The sequence below is a fragment of the Bubalus kerabau genome, chromosome X (genome assembly GCF_029407905.1).
Source record: "Bubalus kerabau isolate K-KA32 ecotype Philippines breed swamp buffalo chromosome X, PCC_UOA_SB_1v2, whole genome shotgun sequence".
NCBI classification, from domain to species: Eukaryota; Metazoa; Chordata; class Mammalia; order Artiodactyla; family Bovidae; genus Bubalus; species Bubalus kerabau.
In genome coordinates this window covers 152,787,545-152,810,231 of record NC_073647.1, presented here as the reverse complement: position 1 = coordinate 152,810,231, position 22,687 = coordinate 152,787,545, and the positions used below count along the sequence as shown (strand labels likewise).

Below are 22,687 nucleotides of genomic sequence, written 5' to 3'. Positions count from 1 at the left end.
TTAAATACATTTTTTGTATGCAGGCATACCTCAGAGATATTATGGGCTTGCTTCCAGACCACTTCAGTACAGCAAGTCACATGAATTTTTTTGGCTCCCCAGAGCATATAAAAGTGATGTTAACACTCTAGTTTACTAAGTATGCAATAGAATTAAGTCTAAAAAAGCCATGTACATTAAACATAATGCTGTTGGAGAAATGTGCCCATAGACTTGCTCAATGCAGGATTCAATTTGTAAAAAACACAGTATCTGTAAAGTGCAATAAAACAAGGTATGCCTGTGTTGGATATATATTTAATTAATATATATAACTAAATCTGCAGATCTGATTTAATTCATTAAACATTTATAGAAATGTGTATCAGTTTTTCAAATAGAAATACAATGGACATCCATTATCTAGATTTTCCCATATTTACTTCATCTGTTTTGTCTGAAGTATTTTAAAGTAACTTACAGACATGTTACAACTCGCCCCTAAATAGCACAATATGCATCTCCCAGCTGTGTCCAGTCTATGAATAAACCGCTCAGAGGGATTCTTCATTTCTGTTATGGTGTTTTTTGATCTCTAGCATTTCTTTTATTCCATTTAGGATTTCCATCTCTCTGTTTTACATTTGTCATCTATTTTCTTTCCCATCTATTCTTGCGTGCTCTGTCCATGTGAGACCTTAGCATATTCATCAGAGTTTTAAATGGGCTGATAATTCAAAAATTCCTGCTGTATCTGGTTCCGATGCTTGCTCTGTCTCTTCCAATTGTGGGTTTTTTTTTTTTTTTTTTTTTTTTTTTTTGCCTTTTAGTATACATTTGTTATTTTTTCTTGATAGCCAGACAGGGTGTATGGGGTAAAAGGAACTGATATCCACAAGCCTTTAGCAAAGTGGTGATAAGGGATGTCAGAAGGGGTGATGGAGAGTTAGCCTTCAGTTAACCAGATGCAACTTGTCCCCAGCAGCAGCACCACCCCGTCCTCCCCAGTGATGGAAGTGGGCGAGCTCAAAGAAGTGTGAGGAGAAATTTCTCCAGGTGGATCGGGAAGGGTCTGGTTCAGGCTCTTTCCCACCCCCTCTCATTTCCACCCACTGGGGGACCCACGACCATTTCCCCCACCTCCGCAGCTCCACACCAAGGCTGCTCTCGCCAGCTGCTGTAGATGACAAATGAGGCAAATGTACAGAGTCTGCATACTTTTTGCCTGCACCTTTAAAAAAAATTATTTATCTTAATTGGAGGCTAATTACTTTATGATATTGTAGTGGGTTTTGCCGTACATTGACATGAACCAGCCATGGGTGTATATGTGTCCCCCATCCTGAACCCCCCTCCCACCTCCCTCCCCATCCCCTTCCTCACCTTTTTGATAAGACGGGACAGCATGGCTAGAGTGGGCTGGGGTTGGGTACTCCGCTTCCTCTGGGTCACTTAGGCTCTGGTGAAATAGTTTCACCTGAGGGTAGACCGTGTTAAGAAAGAATGCTCTGCTGTCTGTCAAAGTGGTTCCTTTCCCCTGCCTCCCATCAGAAGCACAAGGGGATTTTTCTCCACTACTTAACAACTGACATCCTGTTTGAGCTCCTGGAGTTAGAACTCATACAAGCGTGGGGGCCCTGCTATGTCCGGGTCCACTACGAACCTGAGTTTTGTCCACTTTGAGCTCACAGCAGTTCCTCAGTTACAGTTCTGGCTCCCACGGAAGCTGCGATCTTGAACTTATGCCCTGGTAAGCTGTGATTCTCTGTCTGTCTGTCTCTCCAGTTTGCTATTTGCAGAGAATCTGTGGCTCAGTGGTAGAGAATCTGCATGCTAATGCAGGGTGACCCAGGTTCGATCCCTGGGTTGGGAAGATCCCCTGGAGAAGGGAATGGCAACCCACTCCAGTATTCCTGTCTGGAGAATCCCATGCACAGAGGTGCCTGGCAGGCATGGGGTCGCAACAGAATCAGATATGATTTAGCTACTAAACAATAACAACAACTACTCTCCAGTTTGGGGGCACAGCAGTTTGCCTTGTGACCTCATTTCTTTTATGAATCGAAGAAGAATTGTTGGTTTTTTATTTATTTATTTTAGCTGTGCTGGGCCTTCATTGCTGCGTGCAGGCTTTTCTCTAGTTGCTGTGAGCGGGGGCTACTCTTCATTGCGGTGCTCGGGCTTCTCATTGTGGTGGCTTCTCTTGTCACAGAGTGTGGGCTCTAGGGCATGCAGGCTTCGGTAGTTACGGCTTGCAGGCCCTAGAGTGTGGGCTCAGTAGCTGTGGTACACAGGCTTAGTTGCTCCGAGTCTTGTGGGATCTTCCTGGACCAGGGATCAAACCCGTGTCCCCTGCATTGGCAGGCGGATTCCCATCTGTGCCACCAGGGAAGTCCCAGAGTTGTTAACTTTTTTTGGTTTGTTTGGTTTTGTACTTGTTGTTAGAATAGATTGCTGACTTCCAAGCTCCTTATACATGGATCCGGAAACTGGAAGTACCATCCCCACCCCCCACCCCCAACACTGACCTGTGGAAACCCCCATAGTGAATTATGGCTGTATAGAGACAAGTAGAATTGTCCACTGGATAGCACCAGTTGGTTCCCTCCAGGTTTTCTGCTACTGGGTACTTGTGGCTCTCCCTCCGCGCACACAGCCCCAGTGTCCCACAGGATGGCCAGGTGTTATCAGTACAGGCATCCCACTACACAGTACTTATTTACCACTTTTCTGAGTCCAGGATTCCTCTGCTTACCAAGTCACTCAGGAAAGGGAGTCCCTTTTTTGTAATACCCCCCACCCTCGCCTTGATGCAGACCACGAGTTCTGGTCTACTCTGTGCAAAGATTGTTCACATTTATCCAAAGCCTTTAGTGATCAGTGGAACCCAGCATGAACCTCTGCTTGCAACCATAATTTCATAAGGGTTCCAGTTCCTGGACGTGTTCAGGTTTTACCTTGTGGGGTCATTTTACTTGTCCTGCTATGCCCTATATTTTCTGTAAACTGGAAGTCAGATCTTCAGGCTGTAATTCAAATGAAGCATTTCTTGGGAGGAGTATTTCATAACTAGATGTATATTTCCTACCACATCACCTCAGGGGCCTCATAAGGTCTGATTGTTCATTATTAGTGAAAATGCTGATTGATCACTGGGTTAAAGTGATGACAGCCTGATCTTGCTCTTGTTACATTTCCCTCCTGGCATGCAGTGTGTAATCTCTGGGGTGATTCTCTGATGCCATGTGATTATTCAATTCCCCGTCAACAGTTTACCTAATGAATTTAACATCTGTGGATAATCTTTGCCCTAATGAAGGACTACGTAAGACGCTACCGATTGGTGGTTTTCTAATCCCATCATTCGTTCTACGTTTTTCAGCTGCCATCTACTTTGAGGAAGAGCCTTCTCACAAGCTGTGTCAATTTGGTTACTCTGAAATATAATTCCTCTTGCAAACTGGGATAAATGTTTCTTTTTCTTCAGTACATATTCTAGGGTAAAGAGTAGGCGGAATAATCTCCTCCGATGATGGCAAATGAGTGTTTGTTCTTGATTTCTTGTTACAGACTCACGGATTGAATACAGTTAGTGAATTTCAGTTAATAATAGTCACACAGGTATTTTTTGGAAGGCATGTGATTTTTCTTTATTGCAGCAGAAATTTATAAACTTGCCAGCTAATTTTGATTGGAACATTATGAAAATTAGTTAGCCTTCTTTAAGTATAAACCCTTATTATATTATTTGATTCTTAAAGAGCCCTGCATTTGGACAGTGGAACTCCTTTGATCAACCTTCTTTTGATTCAATCCCAATAGTCTTTGAGTCCTTCCATGCTTTTTGGCTCATCAGGTCGTCTCCATGTTCACCTAGTATTCTCCATATCCCATACCTGGAAACAGCTGTTTCTCCAAAAACCTCTGCTTCTTTTTAGTAGTTAATGGCACATAGGAATCAGTTTGTAGCATGTCATTGTTTCCAAGTGCTATAGGCAGACAGGCTTAACACACACACACACACACACACACACACACACGGTGAGTTTGTATTGAGTTTTCCCAGCATTCTTACTTATTTGGTTTTTCTCTTACACTGAAAAATCATGGATTCTATCATTATTTACTTTATTCTTTAATATGGAAAAATGATTTTTAAATGACAATACAGTAATACCACTAACTATAAAACTATTGAATACCATTTAAGATTTTTTTTGCATTTCTTTTTTCCTTGTAATATATGCTCTAAGGGTGCAAAGTCAAAATGCTTTGTTTTAGAGCCAATGAAATAGTAACCTTCCCTGGTTATATTGCCAATTTGATAAGTTCACTTGTTTCAGTTTGTTTTCAATCTTAGGAAATTTTTTTCTTTTGAAAGTCTGAATTTTTTCTTATTTTAATTGCAGAGGACACCATTAGTTTTCATGGACATGAGTTCTTAGGCAATTCTCAAATAGTTAACCTCCCCCAATGGACCACTACAAAGAACTTCTAATTCTTGAATTTTTCATTTGGTTCTCCAGTCTCTATGTGATGGCCTCTGTGTAAACTTTTATATTAATTATACAGTTAAGGGGCTTCAATTACAGGTACTTACTGAGTTCAGATAATTACCTGAAATTATTTCCTGTATTTCCACCCCTTTTAATGTCTTCCCCACAAATTCCAGTAATTTATATTTATATATGCTTTAAGGATCTTAAAACTGATGGTAGAATACCAACTGGAAGGTCAGTCATAGGATTCAAAGAGAGGATGGAGCGAAAGGCCTCTGGATGTGTCTCATTCTATAGAGAAGCATTCTCATTGCCGGGAGTGGTTTTTTTTCAGCTGCTGCACACTCACATGGCTGGGAACATTCTTTCGAGCTGGATCCATCTTGATTGGTTTGTTTCCCATACCTGACTAGTCATGAAATATTTTTAGTATCATTCCTGTTTGGAGGCATAGGGTTTCATTTCCCAAGTCAATCCCTGTCCATGTTGGACTCCCTTTCAAATAAAGATAAGCAAGAACAAACTTCTTCATGATTAAAAACTTCACAAGGAGTCTTCTGAGCAAATATGAACTGATTGACTTTAGTTCATATAATTTTATCCAAGAAGATTAAATATAGTTGTTTTCTAGCACAAGCTAATTAGCTTCTCCCTTGTGTCCACTGATAGAACACACATTTTGCTTTCATAAAGACAACACAGTTTTCATGGTAATGTGCCTCTGGCTCTGGAAAAGAGTAAGGAAAGTTGCTGTTGAAAAATTGATTGCCTTCTATTCCCTCTTTAGATTATAGAATAAAATACTGAAGGTTTTCTTGCAACATGCAATTTGAATGTACTTTACCTTTGAAGAACTAAGGTAGAAAAGACCAAAGAAAGAAATCAATCATTAAAATCCCTATAGAAAATATGAAACTAGAAATAAAAACAAGAAATACAAATGACAAATAAGTACATTCAGATCAGTTGCTCAGTCGTGTCCGACTCTTTGCGACCCCATGAATTGCAGCACGCCAGGCCTCCCTGTCCATCACCAACTCCTGGAGTTCACTCAGACTCATGTCCATCGAGTCAGTGATGCCATCCAGCCATCTCATCCTCTGTCGTCGCCTTCTCCTCCTGCCCCCAATCCCTCACAGCATCAGAGTCTTTTCCAATGAGTCAACTCTTCGCATGAGGTGGCCAAAGTACTGGAGTTTCAGCTTTAGCATCATTCCTTCCAAAGAAATCCCAGGGCTGATCTCCTTCAGAATGGACTGGTTGGATCTCCTTGCAGTCCAAGGGACTCTCAAGAGTCTTCTCCAACACCACAGTTCAAAAGCATCAATTCTTCAGCACTCAGCTTTCTTCACAGTCCAACTCTCACATCCATACATGACCATAGGAAAAACCATAGCCTTGACTAGACGGACCTTTGTTGGCAAAGTAATGTCTCTGCTTTTGAATATGCTACATTATTAGTGGTTAAGTGCTATAAATGAAATTTATGCAGTGATGAAGAATTTTCTGTCTATCCAAAAATGTGATTTTCCCCCTGACATACAATACTTGGTAGTGATAAGGCTGTGGTAAAATCATCACTTACAAAACAGATGTTGGGAGGCCATTTGTCATCCTTTCTGGAGGGCAGACTGGAAATATGGATCAAAAAGCTAGATACTCAGTTCCCAAGGATGTATCCTTAGGATATAATTGGAGTGTGAGTGCACATTTATGGAAAACAATATTCATTGTAGCACTATTTATTTTGACACAGAATTAGAAATAAAAGAGATGTAAAGACAAACTGGTTATGTGAATTATGGTCATCAATACAGTGACAGCCTATGTAACTTTTAAAAATTTTGAGAGAACATATAATAGCATAGGAGATTTTCAATTGAACTAAGTGAAAAAAGGAAAATGCTATAAATTATGGTAGCAATTTTGTAAATAAAAAGCAAAAAACAACCCCCTCTTTCCCTCACACTTATATATGTATATATGAATTATTGGAAGGAATTAGACTAATATGCAAAAATAATACAATTTTCTTTTTTATGGCTTTAGTATTTTCCAGTTTTTTAAACATAAAGATACATTCCTCTATACAAAATAAATTGAAGATGGCTTCAAAAACACGCATTAGGATAAGCATGTATACCTTTACCTTCCAACAAATACCTGCCAAAATGTATACAGAGAACAAAATTTACAGTCAAAACCTTACAAAGAAACTAGGAAAGACTCACTTTTTACCAGGTCTCTGGAAAACAATGATCAGGCACAAAAAAAGTAGTCAAAGTTGAGAGAGGACTTCATAGATCACGGCACCTTTTCTGCATGGGAGACTGGTGCAGAGTTACTGGAAGTGAGAGATGAAGGTTCTGAGAACCAGAGCAGGGCAGGGGTGAGGTGTGAGTGGGCTTTAGCAAGATTGACTGATGAGCATAATTTGTTTAAGCCTTTATTTGGTGGTCTGTAGTTGTAGTTGAATCTAAACAGATACAACAATATAAACAAACAATTTTAATGTAAGTAACTGGGTTAAAAATCATGGACACAGTCACAAAACTGGGAGAATTTTCTCTCATCTCCCAGAAAATTGTTCGGAGATATTATTCCATTTTCATTTAAAATTTTAAAATTATTATATTTTAAATAGTTGAGCTATCTCCCGGAGGAGGAAATGGCATCCCACTCCAGTATTCTTGCCTGGAGAATCCCATGGACAGAGGAGCTTGGTGGGCTATAGTCCATGGAGTCTCAGAGTCAGACATGACTGAGCCACTGAGCACATGATGTGCCCAGACACTCAAGTACATTGTGTATTTAGTGTTTCTTGAAGATATTGTTGTTAAGTCGCTCAGTCATGTCTCTTTGCGACCCCATGGACTGCAGCATGCCAGGTTTCCTTGTCTTTCACCAGCTCCCGGAGCTTGCTCAAACTCATGTCCATTGATGCCATCCAACCATCTCATCCTCTGTTGTCCCCTTCTCCTCCTGAACTTCGATCTTTCCCAGCATGCTTGAAGATGAGAAAGGCTTAATGAGAGATAAGCAGAAATTGTTGGGTTAGGTTTCCTAGAATTAAAAAAAAATTATTGTAGTAAGAATACAACATGAGATCTATCCTCTTAACACATATCAAGTGTACAATATGTTATCATTGACCTCAGGTACGATGTTGTATAGTGAATCTCTATAGAGTTTATTCATCTTACTTAACCAACTTTTTGCCTGTTGGTCAATAACTTACCATTTCTCCCTCCCTCCAACCTCCCTCCAAAGACCATTCCAGTCTTTGATTTTATGAATTTGATGATTTTAATTGTCTCAGTAATGTATGGAATGTATGGAATCATACAGTACTTTCAGTATCTGGCTTATTTTCACTGAGCATAATGTCCTCAAGGTCTTCCATGTTGTCACATATTGCAGAATTTCCTTCTTTTTTTTAGGCTGTTAAAAGATAACTGAGGCATATTAAATTTTTGAAGACTTACTTGAGCAGACAAATACGGCAGTGTCAAAAGTGAAAGTGGTTAGGGGCACTCCACCAGCAGGAGCTAAAGCAAAGGGTTTTACAGAGCAGATGTGGAAGTAAAGGAAGGAAATTACTTAATTTTATTGGTTTGGGAAAGCCTGGTTGGCTATTTGTGAATGGTACTAAGTTTTGAGTTCTTAACCTTGAGGCATTTCTAGGAATTAACTCTGGCTTAGATTTCAGTCTGCTTATATAGGCTGCCAAGGCATTAACAGCCACCTCAATTTAATGCCTCTTTGTTTAATTACTGTAACAAGGCTGACTATGACATTTTCTTTATCCAATAATCTGTCGATGGACATTTATGTTATTTCTGTATCTTTGTTGTTCACTTGCTAAGTTGTGCCTGACTCTTTGCGACCTTGTGGACTGTAGCCCGCCAGGCTTCTCTGTCTATGGGGTTTCCAGGCAAGAATACTGGAGTGGGTTACCATTTCCTCCTCCAGGGATCTTTCCAACCCAGGGATCAAGCCCACATCTCCTCCATTGGCAGATGGCTTCTTTATCACTGAGCCACCAGGGAAGCCCCTTCTATATCTTAGCTATTATGAATAGTGCTGCAATGAACATGAAAGTGCTAAAACTTTCTTTGAGATCCTCATTTCACTTCTTTTGGATAAATACCCAGAAGTGGGATTGCTGGGTCAATTTTAATTATTAGACGAACCTCCATACTGTTTTCCATAGAGGCTCTACCGTTTTGTATTCCCACTAACAGTATGAATGGTTTCCAGTTTCCTAGGAAAGTTTTTTTTTTTTTTTAAGTGGGAATTGACTCAGGAGGCCAGTGCCCTTTTCTTGTCCTGTTTTTTCCTTCCTTCTTCACCTAATATGTGTTTCTCTTTGACTTACCAATATGGATGTTAATTGTAGCTTACAATTGTTGATATTCAAATATTGAGAAAACTTTTGCATTACTAGAATGAATGAAACTGGTTAAGATGACATATTTCTGTGCATACTGATAGATTTTTTTGAGGATATTTTACTTAATATTTTTACGTTGGTATTTGAAGATATTTAGCCAAAGTTTTCTAGTGCTTTCCTTTTCTTTCTTTTTTAAGTTTAATTGTATTTATTTTTGGCTGTGCTGGGTTTCTGTTGCTGCACAGGCTTTTTCTCTAGTTGCTGTCAGTGGGGACTTCTCTCTGCTTGTGGTGCACGGGCTTCTCTTTGCAGTGGTTTCTCTTGTTGCGAAGCACGAACTTTGGGGCACACGAACTTCGTTAGTTGCAGCTCTTAAGCTCTAGAGCACAGGCTTAGTAGGTGTGGCTCACAGGCTTATTTGCTCTGGGGCATGTGGGATCTTCCTGGATGAAGGATCGAACTTGTGTTCGATTGACAGGCACATCTGAGCCACCGTGGAAGGCCCAATGCTTTCTTCTCCAGCTGTTGGGATGACTATTTTACCTTTATCTAGTAAATGCAGTCTGCTCTTACCTTGGCAAGCTCCTTTCCCCCAAGCAATAAGATTGTAGAAGGGTTCTCTAACATGGTTCTCTATCGTTTTCTTCCAACTCAGTGAGAAGGAGACTCAGGGTAATCAATCAAATTAATCTGGCCTTCTGACCACAGTGCTGTAGGCCAGTATATGACCCAAATCAGCCAATCATCCTCTTCCTAAGGTTCAGCATATTGGCACTGCTTCCTCAGCAATGTGGGAGAAGAGACAATAAATGCAGAAAGCAAACAGGAGCAGAGATGAAAAGTGAGAGGTGGATAGAGATCAATCCTTGGTGATTCAACCAAGGATCCAGTCATTCTTGATCTAACCATTAAGTGTTCAGTTATATTATCCACAAATTCTCCAGGTTGCATAAACGAATTAGAATTTGGTTTTCTCACTTGTGACCAAAAGAATCCTGATAAATAGACTTGATGTACATTCGGAACAGATTAAAAATATTATGGCAGATGCATGCAGTAGAGAATTGTTTAGCTTTTAGAAAGGATATTATTGATCTATATTTATTGATATAGAAAGATACTAAAGACACATTATTGAGTGAAAATCATCAGTATTTGAAGTGTGATTCCATTGAAATAAAATAATATATATATGTATATACAATCATCCTTAGGATCCATGAGGGATTGGTTCCAGGAGCCCTGCCCCGCCACCCGACATATACCAAAATCCATGTACCTTATATAAAATGGAGGGTACAGCTGGCCCTCTATATCCCTGGATTTCACATCTGTGGATTCAACCAAGAGTGGGTAGACATTTTTCTGGTTGTTTGACAACACAGTTGTGAAACCTGCAAATTCAGAGGGCTAACTGTATATTAACTGGGGGAAAAAATCCATTTGTAAGTATGGACCTGCATGGTTCAAATCCGTGTTGTTCAAGGATCAACTGTATATGTGTACGTGTATATATATATATACACATACATATATAATTTTTAATTCTCAATGAGAAAGTGTTAACAAAAAGAAGAAAAAATAAGAACTCAGTTGAGAAGCTTGGTGAAGCAGGCCAAAAATGACTTATTGAGTTTTGTTCCTCCATGTGATTTTACTCAAGACTGAATAGTGGGAACTTTAGGAATTAAGTTTAGGTGATAAATTGTTAAAAAAAAAAAAAGTCCTGGAGCTGAATTTGTTGTTTGTCTATAAAAAGAAAGCTGTGTCACTCAGGCGTGAGTTCAGTGCATCTCTCTGAACAGAAATGAGAAGAGATGAACTACAGGGGAAGAAGGAAGAAGTACACCAAATTAGGCAAGTCCTGAGGACAGTTCTCTGGTTAGCACAGGAGACAGGCTCCTTGTGATAGGGTTGCCTTTAGGTTTTGTGTCACTGATGCCAGAAAGATGCTTTCAAACAAGGTTGGCATGGATTAAGATGCTAGCGAGCCCAGGATCATTCAGAGGATGCGCTCATATTCTGCTCATTGGCCGACTGTTCCATTAATAGTTGTCATCTGACCTCTGTCGAGGCCATAACTAAATAAGCATTTGTACCTGGACAGTTTGTGATCATTCTCCCTCTTTATCATCCTGTGAAGAGGTTAGTTTGGCATGTGAAATGTAAGCTGATAAGGTGGCCACTATAATGGAACAGGGAATTCTCTTTCTGGAACTTAGGGTAGGATGACCAAAAGCCGGATGAACCCTTAAGGGTTGGAGGTAGTCTGCTAGCAGAGGCTGGGAGCAAGACTGAGAAATCCCTCTTCCGACAGACCCTAATGATGGGTCTTCATTTGGGTCCTGCTATCAAACTATCCTGTTATTTTTAGTTTTTAAAAAATTATTATTGCCAGCATTACAGGAAAGTCCAGTGTAAAGGCATCACCTGGTTTGTGTTATGCTAATGAGAGATACAGAAGAGGGTGTACCCCTCACTTGTGAGGCAGACAGTGATGGGACCTAGTGTTCCCTGGTGAGAAGGTCAAGTGAGAAAGCTGTTACTGGCAAGGACAGCAGTGTCCTGCAGAGCTGGGACCCCACTGACACTGCTCTGCTGCGGGGTGAGGGTGGGGGTGTGCAGCAGGTTGACTGTGTAACAATGATGTAGGAGTAGAACGTACTTGCCAGCACATGTGAGGTGCTCCCTGGAACCTCTCATAAGACCGGAGGGAGACCCTTGATGATAAAGATATATAGGTGAATGAGCCCAATAATTCCACACAGTGTGTGTGTGTGTGTGTGTGTGTGTGTGTGTCTACCATGAGAGGCAAAGTAGAAGGGAAATTGAGAGCAAACAATTTGGAAGGATGTTTAAATGTTCCAACTAATTAACTGTGGTGTGACTTCGACGGGTTTTTAATTTCTTCTTTGTGCTTTTCTGATTGTTTGACTTTTCTTTTTAAATAATGAAAATATATTGTTAAAATATTTTTACAGGGCTGAAAAAGGAGCCGAGTTCCCAGGTTAGCTCATTTATAGCAGCTCTTAGTAGGAATTACATTTACTATTTCAGGTTTAATTTTGGAATGGGCTTATCAGTGAACTCTTTTGTGAGACAAGGGTCTAGATTTTCTCCTTCCTATCCAACAGCTACATGACCTCAGATGAGTTTCTTTACTTCTTGAAACTATTTCCTTATCAGTAAAGTCGTGTATGCATGCTCAGTCACTCAGTTGTGTCTAACTCTTTGTGACCCCATGGACTGTAGCCCACCAGGTTCCTCTGTCCATGGAATTTCCCAGGCAAGAATACTGGAGTGGGTTGCTATTTCTTCCTCTAGGGGATCTTCTCGACCCAGGGATCAAACCCATGTCTCCTGCATTGGCAGATGAATTCTTAACCACTGAGTCACCTGGGAAGCTCTTACCAGTGGGAGAGAATGGTAATTTCCATCCAATGGAATGGTAGTAAGATCTAATTGAATTGTATGCACATGCTATGAGTTATTATGAAAATGTAAGGTTTTATTAGTGTTATTATTGTTACTTGTACTGAAATTATGATGATGTCAAGTTTCAGGGAAATAATTTGCTTTCCCAATTGGATAGCTGGTTGCTAACAATGATAAAAAAGCTTAATATAAGCTGTCAAAAGAAAGCAAATAAAACTTAGGTCAAAAAAGAGGAATTGGATTTGTGAACTGGAATTTAATATGTAATGCATGAAATGCCTTACAGAGATGACTTAGAGCACTCAATAAAACCTGTTGGTTGGTTGATTTGATTTAGAACAGCAAAATCCATGAAAATAAACACTGACCCATCTACCCAGGAAGGGCTTTGCAAATCAAATAGCTTTTGGTCAACAGGCCTGATGACAGACAATATGAGAAATTCAATTTGCTCCACATCTATTTTCATATATTGGCTTGGAATATTCTGGCTTTTTTGGGGAGTCTGCAGCAGAAATGGAGTGTTTCATCTGCAAGTTGAAAGTATGAGTCAGTTTAGTGAGCAAAGAAATATAAGCTGTATCATTGCTTAGGAAGATAATGTGAGGCATAAGTGGTATACATGGGTGAGGCCTAAATGGAATACTGTGAGCCCAGATACATTTTTTCTGGTCAAATGTTCTAAAAACTATTTTCAATACTCTTTTTAAAATACGGCAGGCATCAGAACTCTGATAGCCCAGTAAAAAGACACAGAGCTCAATAAAATGTGGGCAAAAGACTTGAACAGACATTTCAGTAAGGGTGATATATGAGGGGTCAATAAGCACATGAAAAGTTTTCAGCATTATCAGTCAACAACAAAATGCTAATTAAATACCATTTTTAAATGTATGAGGTGTTCTTTGGAACCTCTGAGATGGTCTCAGGAAATACTGCTACTCACTTAAAATTAAAGACATTAACCATACTTCACATGTGTTGGCAAGGAGGTGCAAGAACTGAATTCTCTTGTGCATTACAGGTGGAAATATGAAATGGTACAAGCACTTGGGATCAGTTTCCTTTTTTTCTTTTTAAAAAATATTTTTGTGGCTGTGCCAGGTTTCAGTTGCTGCACGCAGGATCTTTAGTTGCAGCATGTGGGATCTTGTTCCCTAACCAGGGATCGAACCTAGGCCCCCTGCATTGGCAGCACGAAGTCCTAGCCACTGGATCACCAGGGAAACCCCTCCTTTACTTAAACAGTTAAACACACTCCTTTTGTCCCAGCAACTCTACTTCTAGGTATTTACCCATAAGGAGTGAAAATGTATCTTCAACAGAGCGGAGTTGAACCAACTCAGAGCTAGGTCCCAGCCTTGACTCTGGGGGGGTTTCATTGGGTTCTGTCATCTTTCTTTGCTCCACCTTTTACAAGGATTGGTGAGATTAGGTGGTTTCTCAGTTTCCTTAAAAAGGAGTCTGTGAAATAGTCCTTTGTGATGTGGTTCTTACTTTCAAGGCCTCAGAAGCTCTGCCCCGCTGGCACCAGCATGTGTAAGGACTCAGATGGCATGAAGTCCAAAAGGTTTGGTAGCTCTTCAGAAATTGTCCTGTTTGCAGAGGAAAATTCTTCCCCATTTCCTCCCCATCAGGGCTCAAAGCGAAGAAACAGAGGTGTGTTAGCATATCTGGGGAGAAGAAAATGGCAACCCACTCAAGTATTCTTGCCTAGAGAATCCTGTGGACAGAGGAGCCTGGTGGGCTGCTGTCCATGGGGTCGCACAGAGTTGGACACAACTGAAGCAACTTAGCATGCATGCATGCATTGGAGAAGGAAATGGCAACCCACTCCAGTGTTCTTGCCTGGAGAATCCCAGGGACGGCGGAGCCTGGTGGGCTGCTGTCTATGGGGTTGCACAGAGTCAGACACGACTGAAGTGACTTAGCAGCAGCAACAGCAGCATATCTGGAAGTTGCTCTGATCTTGTGTCTGAATATATTAAGAAATCCATTCACCCACAAGTATTTATTGAACACCTGCTGCATATAAGGCATCGTGTTAGGAACTGGCTTTGAGGGAATACACGGCCATGAATAAAACGCAATTTTATGTCCTCGCAGAAATGCTTATGTGATTAGAATATAGACAAAAATATGACTGTGACATACATGGCACGGGCGAGACATACAAAAAACGCCATGACTCAGAAGGAATTGAGTGATTTGTTCTGACCAGGGAAAGCATCATCAAGGAATTTCTCATGGAGAACAGGGCATAGGAGCTGGGTTTTAACATGTAGAGCGATTGAAAAGGAGCAGACAGAGGAAAATGCATGTAATATGCCATTCCGTGGTCTATTCTGGGATGGTGGAGAACGGGACACCACTGGATGGAACATAGCTAGAGCATGGTAGAGGGAGAAGGTATTCAGGTCAAGTAAAAAAAGCCTTGGTGTGCAAAAGTAAGATGCTTGGGTTTTATTTTGGAAACATTTAGGCCCCTCTTCTTGATATTGTTGTTTATTTTTTTAAACAATTTTATTTCTTGTCACGGGCTCTTCGTTGTGGTGTGAGGGCTTCCCTAGTTGCAGTGCACAGGCTTAGTAGTTGTGGCACGTGGGCTCAGTTACTCTGTGGCATGTGGAATCTTTGTTCCCCACCCAGGGATTGAACCCATGTGTCCTGCATTTGAAGGCAGATTCTTAACCACTGGACCACCAGAGAAGTCCCTAGGACCTGCTTTCTATTGACAACGTTCCAAAGTGGGATCAGCAAACTATAGCCCATGGGTCAAATCTGGCCTGTGGCTTATCTTTGTACAGCCTGTAGGCTAAGAGTGATTTCTTACATTTTTCAATAGTTGAAAAAATCAAAAGAAGAATAATATTTCATGACAAGTGAAAATGATTTGAAATTCACATTTCAGTGTCCATAAATACAATTTTATTGGAACACATTTCAGGGTCTATAAATGCAGTGACCATAAATACAGCCACACTAATTTATTTATATATGGTTGTTTCATGCTACAACAACAGAGCTGAATAGTTGTGACAGAGGCAATGTGGCCCACAAAACCTGAAATGTTTACAATCTGGCTCTTGACCGAAACAAGTTTGCCAGCCCCTGGCTTAGATAATCAAAATCTTTAACCTGTTGAAGAACTTCATTTGTTTTTATTGACCACTGTAAATGAAAAGAAAAAAAAAACACAACTCTTTAGCTATCTGGCCCCTTTTATTTTCTACTCATTCACATTTCGTGAAAACCCAGTATGCTGTATTAAAAATTCTTTACAGCCAAAATTACAATGTTCCATGGCAAGGTTTCCCTAAGATGCAAGTTTCAAAAGGAAAGCCCTAAAAGTAGTCCACACTGCAGACAAATACTGGAGTAACTATAATACATGACATTGTAATCTGTGACTAGCAGTCATAAAACGTGTAGGCAGCATGACAGTGAACATATATGAGCACTCAGTGAGTTTATCCAAGGACAGAGCTGGTGAAGTGTGGTGTGCAGTGCTTTCCTCCTGGCGTTTGAGCACAGACTGTCTCTTTCCCAGTCAATGCCTGCAAAACTTAGTGGCAACCAAGTGCAGGGCTTCCCTGGTGGCTCAGATGGTAAAGAATCCATCTGCAATGTGGGAGACCTGAGGTTCAATCCCTGAGTTGGGAAGATCCCCTGGAGGAGGGCATGGCACCCCACTCCAGTACTCTTGCCTGGAGAACCCCATGGACAGAGGAGCCTGGCAGGCTGCAGTCCATGGGGTCACAGAGTTGGACACGACTGAGTGGCTAAGCACAGCACAGGTGCAGGGCAGTATTTGAGTAGGTTATTTTGCTCCTGGGAAATGAAGAGTTTGGAATAATAAGAGGCTATGGGTCCATCATTTAAGTGACTCTTATAAAATAAGGAAGTAAGTCTGCCACTTTTACTGGCTTCTTACAGTATCCTAAGAAAAACCGGAAAGTGTTCCTTATCTTCTGGAAAAAAAAAAGTAATCAGAGAAAAACCTAAGTCTCATGAAAAAGCCCTTAGGGTTAGGAATTCTCTTTTCTTTGGCCCTCCTGTAGTACCTTGCAACAGCAACAGTATCACCATCATCATTGTCATTATTATCATCATTATAGCCATTGTTTCTTGAGCAGAATAGAAGCTTTTCATCCATCATGACTGTTAGTATGATCCATGGTCTTACAAGCTGAGTATATCATAGATGTGGGAGCTGAAGCTTAGAACCTTGACTTGGCTGACACAGCAGAGCTGGTAAAGGGTAGGACTGGATTTGAACTGGGAACCAAGAGTGTCACAGTCCATGTTGTTTTTTCACTATTGTTTTCTGTTTAGTCACTAAGTTGTGTCTGAATCTTTGTGACCCTGTGAACTACAGCCCATCAGACTCCTCCATCCATGGGATTTCCCATGCAAGAATACTGAAGGGAGTTGACATTTCCTTCTCCAGGGGATCTTTCCAACCTGGGGATCAAACTGGCATCTCCTGCATTGGCAGGTGGATTCTCTACCACTGAGCCACCAGGAAAGCTCCCTTCTCACTACAGATTTTCACTAAATTAATTTTTTAAATTACAGTAAAACACATACGCAGTTGGCCAATGTTAGCTTTATTCACATTGTTGTGTACCAGGTCTGTAGAACTTTTTCATCTCATAAGATTGAAACTCCACACCCACTAAACACCAGCTCCCCATTTCTTCCTCCTGCAGGCCCCTGGCAACCACTATTCTGTTTCTATGAATTTGACTGCTTTAGATACTTCATATATGTGGAATCATACAGTATTTGTCTTTTTACAAGTTGCTTATTTCACTTAGCATAATATCCTCAAAGTTCATCTTGGTAGCACATGACAGGAGGGTGAATAATATTGCATTGTGTGTATCTAAAGTAGTCAAACTCATAGAAACAGAAAGGAGAACAGTAACAAGGGAATGATTAATAATGCTGAACTGTATACTTAAAATGTTTAAGCTCGTAAATTGTGTATTCTACCACAATTAAACATTTTAATTAAAAAACACTCCCTAAAGTCAGGAACAAGACAAGGGTACCCATTCTCACCACTACTGTTCAGCATAGTTTTGGAAGTTTTAGCCACAGCAATCAGAGAAGAAAAGGAAATAAAGGGAATCCAGATTGGAAAAGAAGTAAAACTCTCACTGTTTGCAGATGACATGATCCTCTACATAGAAAACCCTAAAGACTCCACCAGAAAATTACTAGAGCTAATCAATGACTATAGTAAAGTTATAAAATAACTTTATAGTTATTTTAAACTATAAAATTAACACACAGGATATAAAATTAACACACAGAAATCCCTTGCATTCCTATACACTAACAATGAGAAAACAGAAAGAGAAATTAAGGAAACAATTCCATTTGCAATTGCAATGAAAAGAATAAAATACTTAGGAATAAAGCTCCCTAAAGAAACAAAAGACCTATATATAGAAAATTATAAAACACTGTTGAAAGAAATCAAAGATGACACAAATAGATGGAGAAATGTACCATGTTCATGGATCGGAAGGATTGATATAGTTAAAATGAGTATACTACCCAAAGCAGTCTATAGATTCAATGCAATCCCTCTCAATCTACCAATGGTATTTTTTAGAGAACTAGAACAAATAATTTCACATTTGTATGGAAATACAAAAAACCTCGAATAGCTAAAGCAATCTTGAGAAAGAAGAATGAAACTGGAGGAATCAACCTGGCTGACTTCAGACTATACTACAAAGCTACAGTCATCAAGACAGTATGGTACTGGCACAAAGACAGAAATATAGATCAATGGAACAAAATAGAAAACCGAGAGATAAACCCATGCACCTATGGACACCTTATCTTTGACAAAGGAGAGAAGAATATACAGTGGATTAAAGACAATCTCTTTAACAAGTGGTGCTGGGAAAACTGGTCAACCACTTGTAAGAGAGTGAAACTAGAATAGTTTCTAACACCATACACAAAAATAAACTCAAAATGGATTAAATATCTAAACGTAAGACTGGAAACTATAAAACTCCTAGAGGAAAACATAGGCAAAACACTCTCTGACATAAATCACAGAAGGATTCTCTATGATCCACCTCCCAGAGCAATGGAAATAAATGCAAAAATAAACAAATGGGACCTAATTAAACTTAAGAGCTTTTGCACAACAAAGGAAACTATAAGGTGAAAGGACAGCTTTCAGAGTGGGAGAAAATAATAGCAAACAAAGCAACTGACAAAGAATTAATCTCAAAAATATACAAGCAACTGCTGCAGCTCAATTCCAGAAAAATAAGTGACCCAATCAAAAAATGGGCTAAAGAACTAAACAGACATTTCTCCAAAGAAGGCATACAGATGGCTAACAAATACATGAAAAGATGCTCAACATCACTCATTATCACAAAAATGCAAATCAAAACCACAATGAGGTACCATCTCACATCAGTCAGAATAGCTGCTATCAAAAAGTCTACAAACAATAAATGCTGGAGAGGGTGCAGAGAAAAGGGAACCCTCTTACAGTGTTGGTGGGAATGCAAACTAGTACAGCCACTATGGAGAACAGTGTGGAGATTCCTTAAAAAACTGGAGATAGAACTGCCATATGACCCAGCAATCCGACTGCTGGGCATACACACCGAGGAAACCAGAATTGAAAGAGACTCGTGTACCCCAATGTTCATCACAGCACTGTTTACAACAGCCAGGACATGGAAGCAACCTAGATGCCCATTGGCAGAAGAATGGATAAGAAAGCTGTCATACATATATACAATGGAATATTACTCAGCCATTAAAAAGAATGCATTTGAATCCATTCTAATGAGGTGGATGAAACTGGAGCCTATTATATAGTGAAGTAAGTCAGAAAGAAAAACACCAGTACAGTATACTAATGCATATATATGGAATTTAGAAAGATGGTAACAATGACCCTATATGTGAGACAGCAAAAGAGACACAGGTGTGAACAACAGACTTTTGGACTCTGTGGGAGAAGGTGAGGGTGGGATGATTTGAGAGGGTAGCATTGAAACTTGTATATTATCATATGTGAAGCAGATTGCTGGTCCAGGTTTGGTGCATGAAACAGGGTGCTCAGGGCTGGTGCACCGGGATGACCCTGGGGGATGGGATGGGGAGGGAGGTGGGAGGGGAGTTCTGAATGTGCCCATGGCTGATTCATGTAGATGTATGGCAAAAACCACTACAATATTTAAAGTAATTAGCCTCCAAATAGCAAGAATATACAATGGATTAAAGACAATCTCTTTAACAAGTGGTGCTGGGAAATCTGGTCAACCACTTGTAAAAGAATGAAACTAGAACACTTTCTAACACCATACACAAAAATAAACTTAAAATGGATTAAAGATCTCAACGTAAGACCAGAAACTATAAAACTCCTAGAGGAGAACATAGGCAAAACACTCTCTGACATACATCACAGCAGGATCCTCTATGACCCACCTCCAAGAATATTGGAAATAAAAGCAAAAATAAACAAATGGGACCTAATTAACCTTAAAAGCTTCTGCACATCAAAGGAAACTATTAGCAAGGTGAAAAGACAGCCTTCAGAATGGGAGAAGATAATAGCAAATGAAGCAACTGACAAACAACTAATCTCGAGAATATACAAGCAACTCCTACAGCTCAACTCCAGAAAAATAAATAACCCAATCAAAAAATGGGCCAAAGAACTAAATAGACATTTCTCCAAAGAAGACATACAGATGGCTAACAAACACATGAAAAGATGCTCAACATCACTCATTATCAGAGAAATGCAAATCAAAACCACTATGAGGTACCATTTCACCCCAGTCAGAATGGCTGCGATCCAAAAGTCTACAAGTAATAAATGCTGGAGAGGGTGTGGAGAAAAGGGAACCCTCTTACACTGTTGGTGGGAATGCAAACTAGTACAGCCACTATGGAGAACAGTGTGGAGATTCCTTAAAAAACTGGAAATAGACCTGCCTTATGATCCAGCAATCCCACTGCTGGGCATACACACTGAGGAAACCAGAAGGGAAAGAGACACGTGTACCCCAATGTTCATCGCAGCACTGTTTATAATAGCCAGGACATGGAAGCAACCTAGATGTCCATCAGCAGATGAATGGATAAGAAAGCAGTGGTACATATACACAATGGAGTATTACTCAGCCATTAAAAAGAATACATTTGAATCAGTTCTAATGAGGTGGATGAAACGGGAGCCTATTATACAGAGTGAAGTAAGCCAGAAAGAAAAACACCAATACAGTATACTAACGCATATATATGGAATTTAGAAAGATGGTAACAATAACCCTGTGTACGAGACAGCAAAAGAGACACTGATGTTTAGAACAGTCTTATGGACTCTATGGGAGAGGGAGAGGGTGGGAAGATTTGGGAGAATGGCATTGAAACATGTAAAATATCATGTATGAAACGAGTTGCCAGTCCAGGTTCGATGCACGATACTGGATGCTTGGGGCTGGTGCACTGGGACGACCCAGAGGGATGGTATGGGGAGGGAGGAGGGAGGAGGGTTCAGGGTGGGGAACACATGTATACCTGTGGCGGATTCATTTTGATATTTGGCAAAACTAATACAATTATGTAAAGTTTAAAAATAAAATAAAATTTAAAAAGTAATAAAGTAATTAGCCTCCAAATAAAATAAATAAATTAAAAAAAATACTCCCTAATCTTTATGTATGTGTCATCACAGGTTGAAAAAGCAGTGTGCTCTAGTGGGAAGACAACAGGGACTGTGGCATCGGGAGACCAAGGTTCAGATACAGCCCCTGGTTGATTTCCAGCTCTCCTGTGTCAGGCAAGGTAAGCTTCTAAGCTTCAGCTCCTTCATCTATGATGTATTCAGTTTGTTAGACCATTGATACTATATTTTCTTTATCCATTTATCCATCAATGGACTTTTGGGTTACTTCTGCCTCTTGACTATTGTTTATGAGTGCTGCTGTGAATTGTGAAACAATATCTCTTTGAGAATCTGCCTTCAGTTCCTTTGCATATGTATTCAGAAGTGGGTTTGCTGGATCATGTGGTAATTCTGATTTTAATTTTTGAAAACCCACCATACTGTTTTTCATAGCAGCTGCACCATTTAACATCCTCTTGGTGAGCATTTTTGAATGAATATAAGCCTGAATGTTTTCATTGCTCTGGATAGATCAACAGTATGCTGCTGCTGCTGCTAAGTCGCTTCAGTCGTGTCCGACTCTGTGCGACCCCATAGATGGCAGCCCACCAGTGATTCTGAAACTCCCAGTCAACACTAATCTAGATTAATGAAAAGAAAAGGCCCATCAGAAGCATTAGAACATATGAATTATAGGATATTTTAAAATAAATGCCTTTTGTTTCATGCAGATATTTAGAAACAAAACAAATAAGCTTGCTATGTCACCTGGCAAAGACTCTTCGGGGTTCTATTTAAGGAACAGAGAAAAGCGGCATCAAGCTAGGAATGTCTGTAAATATCAATCAAGTCCATAAGTATCTAATATTAATTGCCTCCAATCTATGTAGAGTTTATTCAGAAGAGGCAAACTTTGGCCCAAGTCTTAAATCAGTGGAATCTGAAATTGAGACTGTTATGCATTTAAATGTCCTCCAGAAATGATTGAAGCAGTTGTGTCTACAGCTGATCTTTGACTTACCACAGTGTGGCTATCTTATCTTGAATTATGTTAGCAGGAGTCATCTTTTTCATTTCTGAATCAATATTTTTCATTCATTTTTAAGCAACCATCCTTTAAGCTGATCTTGCTGACACAGTCGATAGATCTTTAGCATTATCTAGATTTGTAGGCCTTTAAGAGCCCTCCACAGATTGTGTCAACTGCTCCATCCTCCACTGACGGAGCATTTGCCCCTCGTTAGTCACTGCATTGTTAATAGCTAGCTGGAATCTTTGGGGGGTATTTAGGTAGCTATTATTTTTTCAATGTAGGTATGAGTTGAAAATCTTCTAGGTGGATGGTAGGAAATGAGGTGGGCAGAATATTTGGAATAATGTGGCTTTTGGTTTAATCAAGAACCATAAAGTCTTCCTCATAACCCAGTGCATGGGTGGAGATGAAAAGGGATATTGAGGTTAATTTTTATTTTCTTGAGACCATTTAGCCTGGAAGTGAGAATCTTAATTAGTCGAGAAAGGACAGACCAGCTTGGAGCAACAGTCTTGGCCCAGATAACATCAGACACAGGATTAGGGGTTCAGAAGCTGAAGGGTTCTATGATAGAAAATCACTTGCCATGTGATCTAACCTGCTGAGCAGACAAAAGGGTTCAACGATATAACTGTAGCTTTGCAGGATGCAGGATCTTAGTTCCCTGACCAGGGATTGAA

General features: G+C 40.0%; 1 long non-coding RNA gene across 8 annotated transcripts in view; it reads left to right on the top strand.

Moving 5' to 3' along the window:
- Nucleotides 1-22,687, top strand: part of LOC129639418 (uncharacterized) — a 172,596-nt gene that overhangs the window by 55,172 nt on the left and 94,737 nt on the right. For all 8 annotated transcript variants that reach the window (XR_008708392.1, XR_008708389.1, XR_008708391.1 and 5 more), the window contains exon 2: nucleotides 21,044-21,153. This is a non-coding gene — a long non-coding RNA (uncharacterized LOC129639418). The remainder of the gene's footprint in view (nucleotides 1-21,043; nucleotides 21,154-22,687) is intronic.